Here is a 23,152-nt window from a genome sequence, read left to right on the forward strand (position 1 = left end):
CACAGGCAGTAATTCATATTTTCAGCATAAATTAAAACAAAACCAGACATCCCATAGTGTAAAACCGTACTGAACTTTAATAATGGGGTCAAACAATAAAAATGCCACTCACAAAAGAAGTGCCTTTCCTGGCACTGGGTGTATTCAGCCTTGTTAATTATGAATGGGAGTTAAGATGGCTGCTCTGGTCCAGCGTTCGTTCCATACACCGGAAGTGACGCCGGTGAAAGTTGCGTCACAAGCCCTCGAAGCGCTTTGACCAATAGATCGTCTTCAGATAGTAACTAGGTACTTCCTGAAGATAATCTAATGTTCAAAATGTTTTTAGGGCTTATGATGCAACTTCTGCCGTCGTCATTTCCGGTGTATGGAACGCATGCTGGAACGCGGTGGCCATCTTAACTCCCAATCATAATTAACAAGGCTGAATACACCCAGTGCCAGGAAAGGTACTTCTTTTGTGAGTGGCATTTTTATTGTTTGACCCCATTATTGAAGTTCTGTACGGTTTTACACTATGGGATGTCTGGTTTTGTTTTACTTTATGCTGAAAATATGAATTACTGCCTGTGGAGGAGAGGAACTTTCTAATATTGATGCAGCCCTAGTGGAGGGTTATCGGTTACCACCAGCAACCACAGTTAACAGGGTGAAGGAATATCGGCCATCGATACCATATTGCATACTGGGATAGTCCCAAAAAGCGCTTTTAGCTTACCTAGAGATAGGCGGTCATGAGATGACGGTGAGTTAACATCCATGTGGGGCACCAGTGTAAGCACAGTGAAGCACTTGTCACTTCAGTATGGAGATTCACTGTTAAGGATACAGCACCACTAAAAATTCACATGTTGGGACTTAATACCAATATTTTATTTGAATTTTGTTAATTGTCATCACTTTAATTTGTACACTGGCATTTAGTTGATTGTATGACCTTAGCGTAGTCTATTTGAAAGATTTCCTGTTCCAACATGACTGCGTGCCAGTGCACAAAGCAAGGTCCTTAAAGACATGGATGAGCAAGTTTAGGGCAGAGGAACTTGACTGGCCTGAACATATATATATACTGTATATATATGTTGTGAGGTTCAGAAGAGGGGTGAAGGAAAGAATTTAAAGGGGAAAGGGCACAAATTCCAGAAAGCGTGGTAAATGTTCAGTCTGGAATTTTTCAAAGTAGTTTGCTGTGTGTTTTTGCTTCATGCAATCACTGAAGTGCAGAGCCGATATGCATAGCCAGCCTTAAATAAAGAACCTACTTATAGAAAGAACTCCAGCCATGTGCTCCCCCACAAAGTGGTCTAGCTGTTAAGGGTGTGGGGGGTTATTTGTTAATTAACTAATCAGGAGTGAATAAAGAACGCCTAGCAAACGTTTTACATCAGAATCAGTCTTGTAAGAGGGTAGAATTGTAAGATAAGATCAGCCCATAATTTAGTTAAGATACTAAAGAACAACATAAACATCACAATAATGGGGGCAGTTTTGGGTGGATGTGTATCAGCAACATACCTGTGGAAGGACAGAGAGGAGATGTTGAGATTAGTCATTCAGCTGAAGTAGAGTTGAAGTGCACCCACTTATAGAAAGAACCCTAGCCATGTGCCCTCCAACCATTATTTATTCCTGGTCCAGGTGGCAAAATGGAGTGGCATGAGATCTAAAGCAAAGTATATATTTTTGTATAAAAGGGAGGGTTAAGTAAACCTTTTACTTTGCCTTGTATGGACAAGGTAAGAGTTCATTTTAATGTAAACTCGTTAACTAAATTCAAAATGAATATATGATGCAGCTTTATGCAGGCACTGTTGCAGAAGGGAACTATTTTTATGGTTAATGAGAGAAAAAAAATGGTTTATGAAGTTTGAGCATGCACTGACAATAAGCATATCCCCTGTTAGAAACTGGTATGTCTTTCATGGAATTTTGATTGACTGGCTAGTTAAGGTGGTAAAAAATGTTACTACGCACACTCTGTAGTGAAGGTCTGAGTTTATCTAAAAGAAAATAGCTTTTAAGCTTTTCCTGTAAAGATATTTATAGCCAATGCATATCTGTCTAATTTTCTTTTGAAAATTTGATTAGTTAAGTATGGAAATGAAATAAACTTATATTCAAAAAAGGATTATGATTATGGACACTTCTGCCCTTTTCACCACAGCACTATTTAATTGTTTCTTTATATGGCATAATTTGAAAAATAGATTTGTGCAAATCGGACAGATTAAGAGTGACCTTTACATTTCCAGAAATGCATGGGCTAAACTATAAATATATTTTAATCTAATTTTTCAGCTTTGTCCAAATGTTCTTCATCAGGCTTATATGGGCATTCATGACAATCAGGAAATGTTCTGTTTTGAAAAACAATACCGTTAGCATATGCATTATTACCAATTACTAGATATTAGAGATTCAAGCCAAGTAACTCAAAATTTGATATGGATTAGATTCAGGGGTGTAGCTACAGGAGTCACAATTGCAACCCAGCCCCATGCTGCAGGGGGCCATGTGGCCCCCCTGTATGCCTGGATAGAGGAGCCACAGAGACGGCAGCATATAAAGGAATCCATCTCTTCATGTTCCTCCTGCAGCCACTGAATGCCTGCGGAAGGGACAGGAGGAGAATCGGGCATTCAGTGGCTGCAGGAGGAACATGAAGAGATTCCTCTGTATGCAGCTGCCCCCGCCACTCCTTCTATCCAGAAGAGACAGAGCTGGTTCTACTCCTCCTCCTTCCAAGCCTCCCCATACTCCTGTGTCTGCCCCATCCACATTCCCTGGCAATCTTGAGCCTCAGAAGGAGATGTGTGGGCAGAAAGTTTGAAACCCATAAGCGGAGAAGAGGAAAGGTGCAGCCTGCCTACCTATCCATCCACTGTGGGTGAAGTCTCCTTCCTCCCTTCTCTATTATGCCTCCCAGTGAGTACTCTAATGTAAGGGGGGCTCTTCTTTCTTTCCATCTTTCCTTCCATTCTTTTTGCCTTTCTTTATAACTTTCGTTCTGCTTTTTTCTTTCTTTCTTTCCGTCTTTCTCTCTTCCTCTCTCGCTCTCATCTTAATATGTTTATGTATATTATTACATGCTGTAACTGGAATAACTATGAATTTATGAGTGAGATTTTTTAACAGTTTTTTTCCCTCTCTTCCCCCTCTTCCCTCTCTCTTTTTTAGTTGTTTTCTATGTATGAGCTTTTTAGGTATGAGGTTTTGATGTTATGTGGTTTGATCATTTATTATGTTTTAGGAGATTGATGTATAAGCTTTTAGGGTCATTCTATTCTACATTTACAATGTGTTCTATATTATTAAGAATATATGGTTCCTCGCTGTGTTAATTTTTATTTTTTTATTTTTTTTTACCCCAGGAGTTTTAATATACTCATTTTAACACACTGACTTTTATGCAGATGTTCTATATTAAACATAGAATTTGATAAATTTTAATATTTATATTTTTCTGTTTACTATGGATTTTTGTTTTTTAGTAGTAATATAATTTTGGAATATTTTAATAATCTTTTTGGAATTTTTTATTATGTCTATTTTTATATAGAGGTATATTTGCCAATGTAACTTTTCTAGATATCTAGCCTTATGCTATACATATCAGTATGACATTCACAGTGAGAAATCATTACTTTGTTATTGTTGTGCATAACGAGTATATATATCCCATATAATGTGATTGGGGCTATATATATATATATATATATACACATACATACACATTTGTTTTCCCTGGATAAATTTGGGGCTTGGACGAATGTTTTTTAGCTGTGGCTGGTAAGATTGCCTGTCCCACGTATATCGGTTAAGCAGAGAGACCCACGCATGTGCTTTCAGCTGATTGGTCCTCCCTGCACTTCTGGAAAATGGCACCCGTGCATCGCAAATGCGCGGACGGCTGTGCTCTATAACTAGAATGAGATTTGACGTCTACCGTTAGGCACACCCCTTTTGATAACGTGCCATAGCACGAAACACATTAAGGAGAAGCCCTAATGCAGTGACGTCATGCCGCCGGAGCCGCACATGAGGTCCGGCGGCCATCTTGAATAGTGGCTGTTACAGCCATTTGGATTTTCTATTAGAGGACACTTTGTTTTTACTACCTGTAACAAGTATTTATAATAGATTTATCAATATACAAAATACTACACTATAAGTTTTTCATATATATGGCTTGGCTTTCAGCCATCTGCTCGGTGAGACCCCCAGTGGAAGAGGAGCTGCACTAGAGGCTGGTGTCCGGACGGAGGATCCATACTCCTGGCATGCTGACTGATCTACCTTAAAGGGGACCCCGCAGAGAGCTTATATTCAATGCACATTTTCCTTGTGCATCTGGTGAGTGCGCAATTTATACGATTGGAGCACGGAGTCACTTTCATTAATTACAAAGGAGAATTCACTTCCAGCTGACTATTTCAAGTCAAGCTTTCATGAATATTCACCTAATAGACTGTCCTATTATATTGGGTGCAATTCAGCACCATATATGCATATGATTTTAGATTCTGTGTTATATTATAGTGCTGCACCTATTTTATTTAAAGCTGAATATTACATCAAAAGGTGTGTTTTTTTAACCTTTTAACCATGTTGCTGCCACAGGAATTTTTGCATTTTTTGCACACATCTTAGGTCAGAAGATTTGTAAAAAAAAAAAAAAGTATATATTTTCTGAAAGCAGTAAACCTGGAGAAAAAAATGGTGGTAGTTTATTATTTTTGTCCCGTGATATTAGCACAACAGTTTAACAAGCACACATTTTCAGTAAAAATTACACTAAAGTTAATCTTAGTGCACAAAATGCAATATATTACACATTAAAAATAAAAAGATGAGATTATGCTGATTAAATAGATACCAAACATGTCAGGTCTTAACATTGTGCCTGCCCCTGATATGGTGACATTTCCATCCTCAAAATTTTCCATATGAAATGCTTTAAGAGGTCTTCAGTTTAGCGTTTCCAATGAATAATGGTCTTTGAATTAGGGTCCTGGATATGTAACATGTGCAGTGTAATAATATGCCCAATGTGTGCATTTATACACGTATGTGCATGTATATGTGGTGGAGGGCTAAACATTTTGGGGGAGTTTGAAATGCTTGGGTGTATCTTTAATTTTTTTTACTAAATTTCATTTCTATCACATAGGGGACAATTAGCCCACTATGTGGGACCATGTTTATAATTATAGCTTCTCTTTAATGGGACATCAGGGGTCTAGTAGCTTCTTCCCAGGGATCTACAGCAGCCTGGGAAAGTGACAAAATCATTGAAAGCAGGTAACTACAAACTCGGATTAAGGAGGATTAAGTATACTGTTTTTAGCAGAGTTGCATTGTTTGCTGGATAGGATCTGGGTTATATGTGAAGAGGTATATTTTGTATTCATATACCTCCATGCTTAAACCTGAATGATCTTAGGGGGGAACAAGTTGGGATTCTTTCGATAAGTAGTGTTCTTTAATAAGTGGCACTTCCACTCTTGCTCATCTGAACATCTCTTCTCTGTCCCTTCACAGGTATACTGTGCATCTATATGTTGTTGCTGCTGCTTCACATCCACATAAAACTGAATACTGACTGACTGCTTTCAATGTCTTTAAGGTAAACTCTGCATCTATGTTGCTGCCTTCACCATCTGTAGCCCTGTTCACAATATCATAATGTTTATTTTGTCTTACCCAAATTATGGACTGATTTTAATTTTTACATCCCTGCCTTTTTTTGTCCTCATGCAGTTTAATTGTGGTGTGCAAAGTTTGTTTTGCTAGCTGTGTGTCTATTATTAACTCCTGATTGCAGGTGACCTTGTTTTCTCATTCGGCTCTCCTTCCTCTCTATATCATGTGCTCTGTACCTCTGCTTTTCACAGTAGTGTCCTCTTTCCCTAAACTCTGTTTTTTTCACCCCTCTTTTCCACCCCACAACTTGTATATATCACTTTCACTTCTGACCTCCCCTTATCACTGCACTCATTGCCTCCTCCTAATTCTAATCCCATATGCTAATAAAACCCCCAGGATACTGAGACATGTCCCTTTATATAAATTGCATTCCTTTATTACCTCCCTCAACTGTCTGCTTCTCCTATCCTTTGGAGATATATCCCCAAACCCTGGGCCTCCATCATTCAACTGTACCCAATGCTTCCATCACCCTGCACCATCTGGCAGCAATTTAGTTTCCACTCCTATTCTTCCCAAAACCAGGCTCCCCTTCTCCTGCACCCTTTGGAATGCCCACTCTACCTGCAACAAATTCACCTCTGTCCATAACCTATTTGTCTCTTACTCCTTTTAATCTACTTGCTGTCACCAAAACCTGGCTTCATGAATATGACACTGCTTCTCCTTCTTTCCTCTCCCATGGTGGTGCTTTCCTCTCCCATTGTGGACTACTTGCTCCCTGAGGCCCAGTGGAAGGAAAGGAGATGGAGTGGGAATTCTCTTATCCACACAGAGCACCTTTAAGGTTCTTCACTCTCCTTCCTCTCTGTCCTCATCTTTTGAAGCTCACTGTATACATCTACAGTATTTTCTCCAATTTCTTTAAGAATTGCTGTAATCTTCTGTCCTTTGGACCGGTGTCAACTTTCCTTGATGACAACCTTACTTTCTCTCTTCTGAAATTCCTCAATCATTCTAGGTAACTTTCAACATCCAAGCTACTTCTAAACTTCTCAGGCTAACCTCCTCTTTGGAGCTGATGGACAAATGCTTCTTATCACTTTGATGGCAACACCCTTGGCCTTGTATTCTCCTACACGTGCTCTGTGCAACCTCTCCAACAATCATTTTCCACTCTTTGATCATCACCTTATTAGTTTCATTCTCTCCTGTCTTCTACCACCTCTCCCTCCAATGGCCTTCTCTTCTACTGACTACCTCCATGACAAAATCTCACTTCTGTCCTGTCCCAGTCTAACTACTTCTGTCTACAATTGATTCCTGTCCACTGCCCTGTAGGAGCTCACTCACCCCCCCCCCCCCCACACACACACACACAAATTTAGGTCCCAACCCCTACAACCCTGGCAAATAGATGACACCAAAAGTCTCAAAAAAAGTAGCTGTGCTCTTGAGCATCTGTTGCTTGAGTCTCCATCAATTTTCTCTACCTTTAACACTCTACTTTGTTCTCCACTGCCTCCACCTACTAACTCACTGCCCAGGAGATTGCCAAACACTTAAAATATAAGATTGATAAAATTGATGATGAGATCTCCACTGTATAGATATCTGTCCCACTTAACACCTCATGTCCACGGGTACACTTAAAACTTCCCTTGTTCAACCCCACAAGGTTGCTAAATTTTTTACTAATGCCCACTTAACCACCTGCCCCCTGGACCCTGTTCCCTCTGGCTCTATGTTGCACTCTCTAAATAACATCTCTCCCTCACTTCTGGCATTTTCCCCAACTCAATAAAACATGTACTACTCACCCCTATACTTAAAAAGCCTTCCTTAAACCTCACCAATCTTAACCTACACCCCATTACTTTGCTCCCCTGTTTGTCTAAACTCCTGGAATGCCCAGTCTGCAGCCAACTAAATGACCAGTGCATTAATAACCTTCTTGATCCCCTTCACTCTGGATTTTTCCCTCAAAACTCCACAGAATCAGCTTTCCTAAAACAAATAAACAATTTACTAAGAGCTAAAACCAATGGACACTATTGCTGTTCTCCTACTTCTGGACCTTTCAGGTGTCTTTAATACAGTTGACCACCCTCTCCTCCTTAAAAAAGTTACTCCTTTGGTCTCTGTGACTTTACTCTTCATTGGCTCTCATCCTATCTATCCCTACACATCTTCAATGTCCCTTGCAATTCTACTTCTTCCTTTCCTCTTCCTTTCTCCTTTAGGGTCCCCCAAGGTTCTGATCTTGGACCTCTCCTATTATCAATCTATCCCACCACATCTTCAGTATTGCTTACAATTCTACTTCCTCCTCTCCTTTTCCTTTCTCAACTGGGGTCCCCCAAGGTTCTATTCTCAATCTACACCTCCTCCCTGGTTCAGCTGATAACCTCCCATGGCTTTCAATATCATTTATATGCTGACAACACCCAAATATATCTCTCTAGCCCACAGCTCACCATGTCAGTCTCCTTATGCACCACTAATATACTGACTGACATATCAGTCCAATGTAACACCATTTTCTCAAACTCAATCTATCAAAAACTGAGTTCATAATATTTCTTCCCCATGTGCTCCTTCCCCTGACTTCTCCATCAAGGTCAGTGGCACAACCATCTGTCTGGCTATATCCTACTCTGTCAACTTCTAGGCAATCTCTGAAAACCTTTATTTTCAGGGAATCCTATTCTGCCTTCACCTAATGACTGCATTTCTACTTTATCCAACAGCTCATCCCCGGCCGTTATTGCCCTTTGTATTACTTAATCCCCCCTTTTAGATTGTAAGCTATAATAAGCTGCACAAACTGTTGCTGCTATATAAAATCTGTATAATAGTAATACAATATAACCTTATATACAATGGATTAGTGCTGAGCTACTCAGTGAACAAATAAATAAATAAACCCTGCACCCAAGCGTAGAAGTATAGGAACTACTAAAAACAAAGGGTGAAAAACCGTGACCAAGGTAATGGACAAAAATATATAAACATCTGCATAACACAAAGTGTAATTAAAATGCCAGCGATGAACAAGTGTATAAGTGACCAAAAATAAATAAATAATAAATAAACTTGATTGTAGAAAAACCTAACACAATATATACGTCCCAAACAAAATCAATATAGTGTACAGTCCCAAAAAATCAAGCCCTGAATCATCCAGTGATCACTGCAATGAATCAATCCTCCACCAGCTAGCATGCGCGCTCACCTTCAAACTGCGACCCATAAGGGGTCATAAAACGTTGAATACACTCAGTCGATGATCTCACTGTGTATATCCTTTGATAGTACTCTGCTCACCATCTCCACCATAGAGGAGTGCTCTCTCACAGGTAACAGCAATAACCACTCAGCCTGGAAAATGCCTGCCATTGCTGCATTGCATGAAGGCAGGACATGCCTGCAAAGAAACCAGAAGATATCAGATGCTTTAAAGCATTAAAAAAAAAGTTAAATATTTTAATATATATATATATATATATATATATACAGAGAGAGAGAGAGAGAGAGAGAAAGTGAAACTTGTATTTGATGCATGATGTATTAGAAAACAAAATGTGACCCAATCCCTGGTGATGCTAAGCCCCACCTTGTCATTCAACTGTGAAATGCCAGACCCTCTGCTGCCAAAGTTCTGCCATTATACAGTTGAATGTCGGGGCTTAGTTTCAACAGGGGAGAGGCTTAATTTTGTTATGTGCACAAGCCAAGGTTCCATATATAGTATAGACCTGTAATGCAAGGGGCTTTATGGGTCATGATTTGAAGACTAGCACAGGTACTTGCAGGTCCCACAAGGTGCTATACATTATTCAGTTAGGTTGGGTTCATATAATCTATATCTATCGGCAATGTTTTATACTCTAGGTCAAGACATTTGACCTCCAGATAGCATAAGTTTACACAGAGACATCCCCATTATATAACTTTACTTTAATTTCTATGCACATACACTTTAGTTGCTGGTTCTTTCTCTAGGGTGTCCGTATAAGAAATTTTGGCACCAGTCATTTTTCAGAAATAACTTTCCAACACCAATATACACTGACTTGAAACAGACTGTTTTCTGATCCTCTGCAATATACCTTCCTGTTTTTGCAGACTATACTGGCCAGTAACAGGCTGTTTTTTTAACAAACCAAGACTCAAGTGATATATTGGTAGCTGTTTCCAAAGACAGGACAATATTTCTGTACTCAAATTCTTCCTCAGCCAGTCACTTAGCACTTGTTTTTATGTGGGGCACAACCATAGGTGCTTCAAGGTTTCAGCGCTAATTTTATCAGTAAACCAGCATCTTATAGTAATATCCTCAAAGAAGAGACCTTCCAATATACCTTCTGGGCAGAAACCTAGGGAAGAGAGCTTAGCACACCATCCCTATAGGCAAGAACTCAGGTTAAAAGGCTCTATGGAATGGTTGTTCCCAATATTTATCACCTCCGTAGCTCACACCTACAGGATACATTCCAAACTGATAAATATTCATAACTCATAAGTCAATCTCTCTGAACCAGATTGATAGAGCATGCTTATCAATAGCTGGCAGAAGTAGTAAGGAACTTGAGCTTTGGATGCAATATTAATAAAAAAAACGTACTAAATACATTGAATATAGCAAGGTCCCTATATACTGGAATCTGTTCAAGACATCCAGTACATATTTTGCATTGTTACAGTCACAACTGATGCACAAATGAAATGAAAAAAATGTAGCTGGAATCAGTAAATAGGAAAACAATCCTTTTCTTCTTTTTCTTATATTGAGGGCTTACGTGTTACGCTATAATGCTATCATATATCAGAAGACTACATTCATTCATCTATCTGTGTGGTGTTTGTTTTCTATGCTTAAGGAGACAACATTGTTTTGTAATACAGTAATTTTAAAAATGATTGTCTTCCCATGAGTCCCAGAAAACACTTGAAGCTGGCAGCAATTTACATTAAGAATAGCACATTTCATGTCAAGCTGCATTAGTTCATGCTGTGCACAGTTTGAAACATTCAGAGGTTTATTGTGACAACAAGAGCTTTGCAACCACTGACAACCCCTTGCCAAGAAGGCATTCTGAGTTTTGCCTCAGTGCTTGTCAAGGAGAAAAACACTCAGATTTAATTGTTTCAGTAACATATATGTCATCTTTGTCTGGTGAATGGGATTTTCTTTCCTGAACATTACTGCAACACCGATAAACACATTTCATTATATATCAATAAGCATGTTTACATGTAGGTGTATTTTTATTTAATTTTGGTTTATTTTTAATTTAAATGTTTAAACTAATCTTTCATATCCATTTTTTGTTTACTATTTTCATATATGTGTATATATATATATATATATATATATATATATATATATAATCATTTTTTTTTTGTGATTTTTTTTGTAATACTGGGAGAAACCACAATAGATTGTGTATTTTGTTTTTTTGAGAGAACTGCAGAAAGTGTTTATTTTTAGACTCCTTGATCCCTGAAAGATTGCTGTGAGAAATATAGTATAGTGTAAAAGTATAAAATAATGAACTTGACGGATATATTGGTTTACTTTATAAACAAAACTTTTTTTATATGTTATCATTTGTTGATAATTCATGCGTAAAAGCAAACCTATTCTGCTGTAAAGTTAGGTAAACCAACATTGCTGTCAGATATTTGATATATTTGATATGAAACATTTCTGTTAATTGCTCATCCTCAGTCTTTACCCTTTTCCTTTTCCCCTCTGGAGCAATTTTTCTATTTTCATGCACGTGTTAAAATTGTTAAAATCTTCATTTTTTGCTCTAAAATTACTTAAATGCTCTAGAACTTACATATTTTCTGAATGCAGAGACCCTGCAGAATAAAACATCGTAGTTGCAATTTTTTTTATAATGTGTCGTATTTGCACTGTATATCAAATCCATATTTCAGGGAAAAAAATACACTAAAATTAATTTTAGTGCACACAAAAATGTAATCCCCAATCCTTTGTACAAACTAAGATTAGTAATTGTTGAGTAAATAGATACCAAATACGTCAAGTCCTAAAACTGCCTGTGTATGGTGCTAAAACACTGTAACACTACATAAATATTTGTGAAGAGCAATAGGTATGAAAAGGTAATTGGAGATCATTTTTCTTCAGATGTTTTACAGCTGCAAAGAATTTAAAGAAGAACTCCGGGATAGGCAAAAAAAATCACCAAATATTACACCCCTACACAAAACACTAAACAGTTAATCAAATTTTGAAAATCCTTACCATTTAGGAAAAAACTCCAATTGAATCTTAATGACCTCATCTCTGTAATTCAAAAGATAACAGCATCTGCTTTGCCCAGGAAAGCAGGGATTACATCGTTTACTCTCCTCTCTCCCTCTGTAGTAAAAGGAAACTACAGTTCCCATTATCCACAAGGAATTGTAGTGAATGTGAGCATGTACACTAGGCCTGTATATGTTGAATGTGTTTAAGAGTCTAGGTCCGCCCACCACTGCAAGTGGGGCTGAATTACATTACTGCTTCCTGGAAAAAAAACTACAAAAGGGATGTGCCAAAACCAGTAGCTAGGGGAATAAGAGGCATAGCAGCCACTGGTCTTACAAAGAGGAAACCAAGGAGAATTAATGGTTTAAAATGAAAATGATTAGGCTACTTCAGAGCAACTACTGAATGAACCAGAAGGTGGATGACATATTCAGTGAAGGTAGGAAATCAGCAACATGGAAATGTAAAGAAGTTTTTGCCCTGAATTCTGCTTTAAGTTTTCTGTATAACTGGAATATTTATTGGGTTCAACATTACTATGACTACAGTGCTGGCTAGAGAATTCTGTTCCATTTACCAATGTGCAGTTTTACAAATCCACACTAAGAGTAAGCTACTTATGCCTTCAGAAAACACATCCAAAAAGCAATGAATACTCAATTTATACTTCACAGTTTTACAACTTGTAAGTAATGCAAATCAACATCAGAAAAAATACATACTGCATCACCCACATCTCAAATAAACTATGGTCACTGTATAAAGATTCTGAAATCTTGTCAATAGGCTATTCTCATGCTGGCCACAAGTGTAATTGAAGGGGCAATTATTAGGAATGCAGTACAGGGTTCAGCTACCATTACAAAATGCAAGTTACTACATTGATAGCTCAATGTTAAAGAGGATCTTCACCATAGAAAGAAAAAGTTTGAAGTCAGCAGCTACAAGTACTGTAGCTGCTGACATTTAACAAAAGGACACTTTACCTGTCCAGGGATCAAGAACTGTCCTCACCCAGGCTGGTTCTTCACCAGTCTTTGAGTCCCCAACATGTTTACTGTGGGAAACCAGCTGAGAAGTCACAGCTGGTTTCCTACTGTGCACTCACAAGCCATGCTTCACTTTGTGAATTGCCCCACGACCTTATGGGACCTGTGACATATCCCAGAAGGCTGTGGGCAAAGGGGGGGGGGGCAACCTATCATAACTAGGTACCCTCTCCCCCCCAAAAATATAATGTGCCAAATGTGAGAGAGAAGGTGGGAAGTAGGACATAAAGTGGAATTTTCCCTTAAGAGTGCAGTTCCGTTTTATTTATAGTGAGCTGTGGAAGGGAGCATACACATTTTTCCTAATGCTTTGCAGCTATATTCCTTCTTAGAGCTATTTTTTAATCATGAATTAAATAAAACTATGCTAGCAAGGTGTCAATTTTTGTGCTGTGCTTTGGAGCCTTGGCTTGCTGTTATCTTCTGGCAAGACCCTATCTGCACTGGGAAGATGTAGATATATATTTTTTTTTTCACTTTGCACATTGTAGTCATGATTTTAAAATCTTGGTCTTGGAATGAAAACTGTGAATTCCTCATGGAAAGACATCTATTCTGCTTTTTTACAATGCTTTGCATGGTCTTATCATATTTAAACATTTAAATTACAAAGATTTATGTCCAGAGTAGTTTTAATCTTCTTAACAGGCAGATGTCAAGCTCCAAATAGCAAAATTATTTGGACATTATGAAAAGGTCTGTCTATTTATCCACAGATAACATGTTTGACAATTAAATGTACTCTTGTCAATGCAGTTAAACGTGTATTAAAATGCTTGCTATTGTTAACCTTGTGAGGCCAATTAACATGACAGTTTTTGTCTCTAATGTCAGACTGAATCATTTATTCTGTTTTTGGTGTTTTGTGAGATTCTATAATTTTATCCTGGAATTGTAAAGTTGAAAAATTTCACTGTGTGACTTTTAAACTTAGTTCATATAAGCAATGTGTTACAATAGATAATCAATTATTAATAAGTAAAACATACAATACTGCATGTATTTAGAATATAATGTAGTTTTGAAAAACTGGGGGTCATTCATGGCTGCACCACCTATTAAGAGGATTAGCTATACTTGATCTCCAAAATGGTAGAGAAAAATGCCAAACGCCAATGGGTCTAACCATTAATATACTGGGAGTAGGGAATGATAGAAAAATTATTGGGTAAAGCTGGGTGTTAATTGGGCAAATCTCTAACAGGTGCAGAATTGAATAAAATACTTTTCCTATTACTGTTGGCTCTCTCATCTCTTAAAAGTACAAAACCTTTACAAGTTGAGGAACTTGAAAAGGAGAAAGCATTTAATTTATGTAGTTTTATTAGATCTAAGGACAAAAGTGTGGGGACAGTAGAAACAGAAGAGAGGAGAATGAAAGATAAGTACAGCTGAGCAGAAGAATGAGACAGAAGCACTAGAAGCAAAGCATAAAACAATATACGGTAAAATAATAGACGTGAAAACATTTAACAATGATAATAATTGCAAAAAAAAAAAAATAGTCTGTACTCAAATAGTCCTTGCTCAAAATTCACAAAAGGCTAATGAATGAAACAATCAACTGTTGAGTTCAAAAATAAATTGCATGACACCTCACTAGGTCAAGGATGTGCTCGCACCTTATAGTTTGACCCCACTACAAATGTTAAACTAGCATACTCAGATGGATATCTCCAAAAGAGTCCCTCTAGAATACTTCCAAAAGGAATGGATACACTTTTCCTCAACTTTTAAAAATCACTTAGCATCAAAAGGGTTAAACAGCCAACCAACTGTGGACACAACCTCCTCACAGCTCTGGATAGCAAGCAGCTCAAAAGGAAAAACACTTCAATGTGTGCACTGTTAATAATTTTTTATTATGCTATCAAAGTGTTAAAATGTGCTCACAATTAAACACTGGAATGTAAACATCAATGATACTGTGAAGACCCAGTACTGCTGCTAGTCTAGGATCATTCTCACATAAGAAAGCTATTCAAGTTTTGGTGACATTACAGCTAGAGATGAGCGAATTATTCAAAAATTTGATTCGGCTGATTCGCCGAATTCGCGGAATAAATTTGATTTGAGGCGAATATATTCGCTGCGAATTTAACATATAAAAAGGGTGTTTCTAGGCTTCAGAGAGCCTTTATATTAGTGCAGAACACTGTACCTTTAATTTAAATGCCCTTGGAGTCTGCTGGGGAAGAGAAATAATACTGTCAGTCAGTATGACATGCAGATGAGTGCCGTCGATCTTAGAATCACCACACACTTCACTCATTTGGGCAGTCACGGGGCCAAAACCAGAGTGTGGAGCCACAGTGTGGCGGTGGAGGCAGCAGCAATGGGAGGCCATACAGCACCCTATGACAAAATGGAACCCACCAGCAGTGTGAGGAGACCTGAAAGTGGCACATGGCAGAGTGTGGCGATGGAGACAGCAGCAATGGGAGGCCGTACAGGGACCCATGACACACTCTGGACCTGGCAGCAGCATGAGGAGGCGGTACATGGGCCCATGACAGATTACGGGCCTGGCAGCAGCATGAGGAGTCGGTACGGGGGCCCATGGCAGATTACGGGCCTGGCAGCAGCATGAGGAGGCAGTACAGGGGCCCATGGCAGAGTGGCGGAGCGTAAGCAGCTAAAATTGAAGGCCATACAGAGGCCTATGTTAAAAAGTCCCCCCAGCAGCAGCGTGGGGAGACGACTATCAAGAGTCCAATGGCAGAGTGGCGGAGCAGAAGCAGCTTCAATTGAAAGCCATACACAGGCCTAGGTTTAAAATTCCCTCACAGTTAATTCCAATAACAAACTCTACTCCTCCGTGCAATCTACTTACGAGACCCTGGGCAGGTCTGGGTCCAATTTGTGGTAGAGACTGGTTTTGTTCAGCCATGCTTGAGCAAGTAATAACAGGTCTGTGCTGCCCTTTGGTGTCTGGCTTAATGCGCACAACACTGAACGTCCCAGCGTTTGTCAACGATTTGCCGTTAAGTGATGCAAACCCGCTGAACCACGTTCATGAGGAGCCGGTACAGGGGGCCATGAATCAGTATGGACCTGGCAGCAGCGTGAGCAGACGACAGAGGCACATGGCACAGGGTGGCGGTGTAGGCAGCATTATTCTGAAGCCATACACAGACCTAGGTTAAAAAGCGGAAGCCGTCAGCAGCGTGAGCAGACGACAGAGACACATGGCGCAGGGTGGCGGTTGATGCAGCAGTATTCGGAAGCCAAACACAGGCCTCGGTTAAAAAGCGGAAGCCGTCAGCAGCGTGAGCAGACGACAGAGGCACATGGCGCAGGGTGGCGGTGGAGGCAGCAGCAATGGAAGGCCATACAGAACCCTATCACAAAATGGAACCCACCAACAGTGTAAGGAGACCTGAAAGTGGCACATGGCAGAGTCTGGCGATGAAGTCAGCAGCAATGGGAGGCCGTACAGGGACCCATGACACACTCTGGACCTGGCAGCAGCAAGAGGAGGCGGTACAGGGGCCCATGGCAGAGTGGCGAAGCGTAAGCAGCTTAAATTGAAGGCCATACAGAGGCCTATGTTAAAAATAATAACATGTTTGGGGCATGATTCATGGCGGATTTAGTCAGTTGTGTCAGGAACTGGTGGTTTGAAATCCAGACTAATCCACGCCTGATTCATTTTCACAAACGTGAGTCTCTCCACACTTTGGGTGGACAGTCGTGTCCTCCGCGGAGTTACAATACCTCCTGCCGCACTAAACACGCGCTCCGATGCCACGCTACTGGCCGGGCATGACAGCCTTTCAAGGGCAAATTCAGCTAGTTGGGGCCAAAGGTCAAGTTTCGTTGCCCAGTAGTCAAGGGGATTGTCTACCTCGGTTGGCAGGGTGCTGTCCAAGTAGGCCCAAGCCTGTTGTTTGAGGTCCTGCTCTAGGTCCACCTAATGCTGCTGCGGCTGGTTAGTAGTTTCCTCACTGCGCTGGTGAAGAAAGCTACTCATCATCGACTGCAGACTGAGGCAGCCGCTGCTGGTGGAGCTGCCACTGCTCCTACCACCCCACCCCTCCCCTGCTGCCATGGCAGCGGAACGCGAGCGCACAGGGCCCACAGTGTCTGAGGATGGACGTTGGCGCAGAAAGGCAGAGACCAACTGACTACATAGGTAGTTTTTATAGTACTTTATTTTGGCCTCCCTCTCAGCAGGTGTGAAAAAGGCCACCATTTTTGAACGGTAGCGAGGGTCCAACAAGGTGGACAGCCAAAAATCATCCCTCTGTCTGATGGTTATTATTCGGCTGTCGCTACGCAAGCAACCAAGCATGCTATGGGCCATTTGTGCCAAGGAATGCGAGGGACTCCCTGCCTCCATCTCCACAGCATACTGCCACGGTGCGTCTGGGTCCTCTGTCTCCTCCTCCTCCTCCTCTACCAGATGCTCCTGCTCCTCCACTCCTGTCCGCTGAGTGGAAAAACCACCCATTTCACTCAATAATTCCTGAGCACCAATGTCCTCCTCTACCTCCTCCTCTTCTTCCTGTCCTGCCCCCACAGGGGTCATGTGGCGTTGAGATCTGTGCGCCACGTCTACCGCACCCTGACCAGCCATTGTTAACAGCATTTGTTCCAGGACGTGCAACAGAGGAATGACGTCGTTCATCCCATAGTCCTGCCGACTCACGAATAGCGTGGCCTCCTCAAAGGGCCTAAGCAAGCGGCAGGTGTCACGCATGAGCTGCCAATGGCTGACATCTAAGTTACACAGGGGAGTACCTTTATCCGCTTGTAACATCAGGAAATCGGTGATGGCCTTTCGCTGTTCGTAAAGGCGGTCTAACATATGTAGGGTTGAATTCCACCTTGTTGCAACGTCGCAGATCAGGCGATGCTGTGGAATTCCGTTCTGCCGCTGCAGCTCAAGGAGGGTGTGCTTTGCGGTGTAGGAATGGCTGAAATGCATGCAAAGTTTACGTGACATTTTAAGGATGTCTTGCAGTGGGATGGTGGATTTTAGGAACCGCTTGACAACCAGATTGAACACGTGAGCCATGCATGGCGCATGGCACAACCTTCCTTGACGCAGAGCAGACACCATGTTCTTTCCGTTGTCGGTCAACATGGTTCCGATTTTCAGTTTGCGCGGAGACAGCCATCTGTCGATTTCTCTGTTCATTACACTCAGAAGTTCCTCCCCTGTGTGACTACGTTCGCCAAGGCATACCAGGTGCAGCACAGCGTGACACCGTTGCGCCCTGCACATGTGATATGCCGGTCGGGTAATGGGACTTGGCACGGGGGTGGCGGCTGAGGACACGGCGGAAGAAGAGGTGGTAGAGGCGGACATCTTTGCTGGACCAAGGACGTGCAAACGTGGAGGCAAAAGCGGCGTGACCTGTCCAAGTTGCTGGTGCGGCTGTGCCGGCACCACGTTCACCCAGTGGGCCGTAAATGACATGTACTGTCCCTGACCGTAGTTACAGCTCCACATGTCGGCGCTGCCGTGAACTTTGGCAGAGACCGACATGCTCAAAGACTGGCCCACCATCTCTTCTATATGTGAATGCAGGGCTGGCACTGACTTTTTGGCAAAGAAATGCCGGCTTGGCACTCTCCACCGCGGCTCGGCACAAGCCATCATTTCTCGGAAAGGTGCTGAGTCCACCACTTGGAAAGGGAGGGACTGCAGCACCAGCAACTTGGACAGGAGGACGTTCAGCTTCTGCACCGTCGGGTGCGTGCTCGCAAACTGTTGTCTCTTGGAAACGGATTCCAAGAAAGACTGCTGACGGAATCCGTGAAGAGGAGTAGCAGAAGAAGGAGCATTTGAACGAGCGGAAGATGCCAACGAGCGACACCTCCCCTCAGCAGAGGTGTTGGAGCCTTGACTGGCTGATAGAGGGCGATTGACATCGGGTGACGGAGCAAGTAACGGAGCGGGTGATGGAGCGGGGGCTGGGGCAGGCAGAACCGCCGTATCTTTATCACGGTTTTCCCAGGCCACCGAATGGCGACGCTGCATATGCTGACGCAACGCTGTAGTCCCAACATGGGCCCCCTGGCCACGCTTGACTTTCTGGCCACATAGTCGACATACGGCTACGTTTACTTCCTCGGGCGGCTTGACGAAAAATTGCCACACCGCCGAGTAGGAAACTTTGCCCCCGCTACTCCTCACTGGCTGACTGCTACTTCCTCCGTGCACACCGGCACCACTACTGGACATGGTGGTAGGCTGCAGTGGAGCTGGTGCTCTACTCCGTGGCCGTTTGCCTCCACTGACACTGCTGCGACCCTGCTGCCTCCTGGGCAACCCACCGACTGTTTTGCTCGCTGGCAAGCTGGCACCCTCTTCTCCTGATGATGCGGAAGCAATAGCCTGATGACGACGAGGCTGCCAAGTGCGATCAGCCTCATCATCATCAATTAGGGTCTCCGCGTCACTACTAGTCCCCTCGGCTGCGTGTGGGTCAGGAGACAGACCTGTCTCTAGACCGGCTACCGAGCCACTCTCCTCGCCAGTACTTCTTCGCCTGGCTGCTGAAGAGGCGGATGTCTCCCCCCGTTCCTGACCGCCCTCTGTTAGCTCTTCCTCACTGTACAGTGGGGCTGAGCCCACAGCATGCGATACTTCGCTTGGTGAGGGAACACCAAAGGACAGGGGCAGGTAGAGGACACGTGATTTCAGTGGGCTTGCTCCCGGGCCATGCCAACTAACGGTTGTGTCTGACGTACCCACCGACCGTTGGCTGTAGGTGTCAGAGGTGACCTGGGAAGAGGAAGGCGACCGAGTCAACCAATCGATGACGGCAGGGTTGTCGGTGGAGACACGACTGCTGGATGACACCGGGAGCACTGGCCTCTGGCTGCGACTAGTGCTGCCTCGACCCCTTCCTCTGCTGCCACGTCTGCTCGCTCCTGAAACATTGCCTCCTCTGCCACTCCTCTGCGTGTTGCCTGACATACTCTTTAATTCAATAGTGGTTGTGAAGCAGAAAGTAACGATTCTGTGTCCCTGAGTAACAATTCTGTGTCCCCGAGTAACGATTCTGTGTCCCCGAGTAACAATTCTGTGTCCCTGAGTAACGATTCTGTGTCCCTCAGTAACGATTCTGTGTCCCTGAGTAACGATTCTGTGTCCCTGAGTAATGATTCTGTGTCCCTGAGTAACAATTCTGTGTCCCTGAGTAACGATTCTGTGTCCCTGAGTAACGATTCTGTTTCCCTGAGTAACAATTCTGTGTCCCTGAGTAACGATTCTGTGTCCCTGAGTAACAATTCTGTGTCCCTGAGTAACAATTCTGTGTCTGTCCCTGAGTAACGATTCTGTGTCCCTGAGTAACAATTCTGTGTCCCTGAGTAACGATTCTGTGTCCCTGAGTAACGATTCTGTGTCCCTGAGTAACGATTCTGTGTCCCTGAGTAACAATTCTGTGTCCCTGAGTAACAATTCTGTGTCCCTCAGTAACGATTCTGTGTCCCTGAGTAACGATTCTGTGTCCCTCAGTAACGATTCTGTGTCCCTGAGTAACGATTCTGTGTCCCTGAGTAACAATTGTGTCCCTGAGTAACAATTCTGTGTCTGTCCCTGAGTAACGATTCTGTGTCCCTGAGTAACAATTCTGTGTCCCTGAGTAACAATTCTGTGTCCCTGAGTAACGATTCTGTGTCCCTGAGTAACGATTCTGTGGCCCTAAAGTCTCTCTGGCCCTAACTCTGTCCCCAATACAGACAGGTCTGTCTCTCTTGAATGACCGGAGGCTAATGGAGAATTGTAAGATGGCCGCAATTTATAGCTCCACCATTACACAGTGCTGGCTGGCTGGCTGCTGATTGGCTAATGCGATCACATGTCATGAATGCATGCATTATGGGTCAGCGCGCCTTGTCTGCGCGCCTTCCCAGAGATCCCTGCTCCGTCGCCACACATGTCGCCGCCATTTTTGGGAAAATTCGATTCGTGCATCCGAAGTTTGCTAATTTTCGGATTCGGCGCGAATCGAATTTTTCCTGATCTTCGAAACGAATTCCACTTCGCCATGTTCGATTCGCTCATCTCTAATTACAGCATTCCAGTGGAGCTGATTATTTCACTCATTTGCCTATTGTGAATTTTGAGACTGGCCTATTTGAGTACCAGCTATTTGATTTTTTTCACAATATTATCATTGTTAAATTTTTTTCACATGTTTTATTTTCACTGTTTAATTGTAAAACTGCTTGATAATGAAGAAATGTAATAAGCATTGCCATGTGTGCAGCTTAAAACTTTGAGAACTGGTGCAGAGGTTTTCATTGATTCAATAAGCAAAGCACAGGAAAAAGGTACAGAAGAGCATATAAATGAGAGAAAGAAACACAAAAGATGGATAACATTCCCATGGAGAAAAAGTTACCAATCCTAGAATAACAAATAAAGAACAGAGGGGAAGGATGAAGAGGAGAAGTGACACCTGACCTTCATTTGGAGTGAGAAGGACAGGTAAAGGAGGACAAGCAACATATGAACAATGTCTGGAATAAATAGATTAAAGCTGGCCATACAGTGATCAAAATGCAGCCAGTCCAGCAGGGAATGGCTGAATTTCAATCATTGTGTGGGCTACCACACTTAACAGAATTAGATTGTTTATTGGAATGCTGTTAAAGTCACCGATCTGTGTATTCTCAGAGCAGCACCCGCTTTACCCAAGGATGTCGAGGTGAGGGTTAGTCCCCCAAAACACCTTTTATAATGGTGAGAGAGAGAGATACATATATATATATATATATATATATATACACACACATACAGGTGAAACTCAAAAAATTAGAATATCGTGCAAAAGTTCATTTATTTCAGTAATGCATCTTAAAAGGTGAAACTAATATATGAGATAGACTTATTACATGCAAAGCAAGATAGTTCAAGCCGTGATTTCTCATAATTGTGATGATTATGGCTTACAGCTCATGAAAACCCCAAATCCACAATCTCAGAAAATTAGAATATTGTGAAAAGGTGCAATATTCTAGGCTCAAAGTGTCCCACTCTAATCAGCTAATTAAGCCATAACACCTGCAGAGGGTTTGTGAGCCTTTAAATGGTCTCTCAGTCTGGTTCAGTAGGAATCACAATCATGGGAAAGACTGCTGACCTGACAGTTGTGCAAAAAACAATCATTGACAACCTCCATAAGGAGGGAAAGCCTCAAAAGGTAATTGCAAAAGAAGTTGGATGTTCCCAAAGTGCTGTACCAAAGCATATTAATAGAAAGTTATGTGAAAGGGAAAAGTGTGGAAGAAAAAGGTGCACAAGCAGCAGGGATGACCGCAGCCTGGAGATGATTGCCAGGAAAAGGTCATTCAAAAGTGTTGGGGACTTTCACAAGGAGTGGACTGAGGCTGGAGTCAGTGCATCAAGAACCACTGCACACAGACGGATCCTGGACATGGGCTTCAAATGTCGTATTCCTCTTGTCAAGCCGCTCCTGAACAACAAACAACGTCAGAAGCATGGGCTACCTGGGCTACAGAAAAACAGACCTGGTCTGTTGCTCAGTGGTCCAAAGTCCTCTTTTCTGATGAGAGCAACTTTTGCATCTTATTTGGAAACCAAGGACCCAGAGTATGGAGGAAGAATGGAGAGGCACACACTGCAAGATGCTTGAAGTCCAGTGTGAAGTTTCCACAGTCTGTGTTGATTTGGGGAGTCATGTCATCTGCTGGTGTTGGTTCACTGTGCGTCATTAAGTCCAGGGTCAATGCAGCCATCTACCAGGAGATTTTGGAGCACTTCATGCTTCCTTCCGCAGACGAGCTTTATGGGGATGCTGACTTCATTTTCCAGCAGCACCTGCCCACACTGCCAAAAGCAGCAAAACCTGGTTCAATGACCGTGGGATTACTGTGCTTTACTGGCCAGCAAACTCGCCTGACCTGAACCCCATAGAGAATCTATGGGGCATTGCCAAGAGAAAGTTGAGAGACATGAGTCCGAACAATGCAGGAGAGCTGAAGGCCGCTATTGAAGCATCCTGGTCTTCCATAACACCTCAGCAGTGCCACAGGCTGATAGCTTCCATGCCACGCCGCATTGAGGCAGTAATTGCTACAAAAGGTACCCAAACCAAGTACTGAGTACATATGCATGCTTATACTTTTCAGAGATCCGATATTGTTCTATGTACAATCCTTGTTTTATTGATTGCATGTAATATTCTAA

Source organism: Staurois parvus, unplaced genomic scaffold (genome assembly GCF_062004578.1).
Source record: "Staurois parvus isolate SC_StPar_1 unplaced genomic scaffold, SC_StPar_1.0 ptg000634l, whole genome shotgun sequence".
Lineage (NCBI taxonomy): Eukaryota > Metazoa > Chordata > Amphibia > Anura > Ranidae > Staurois > Staurois parvus.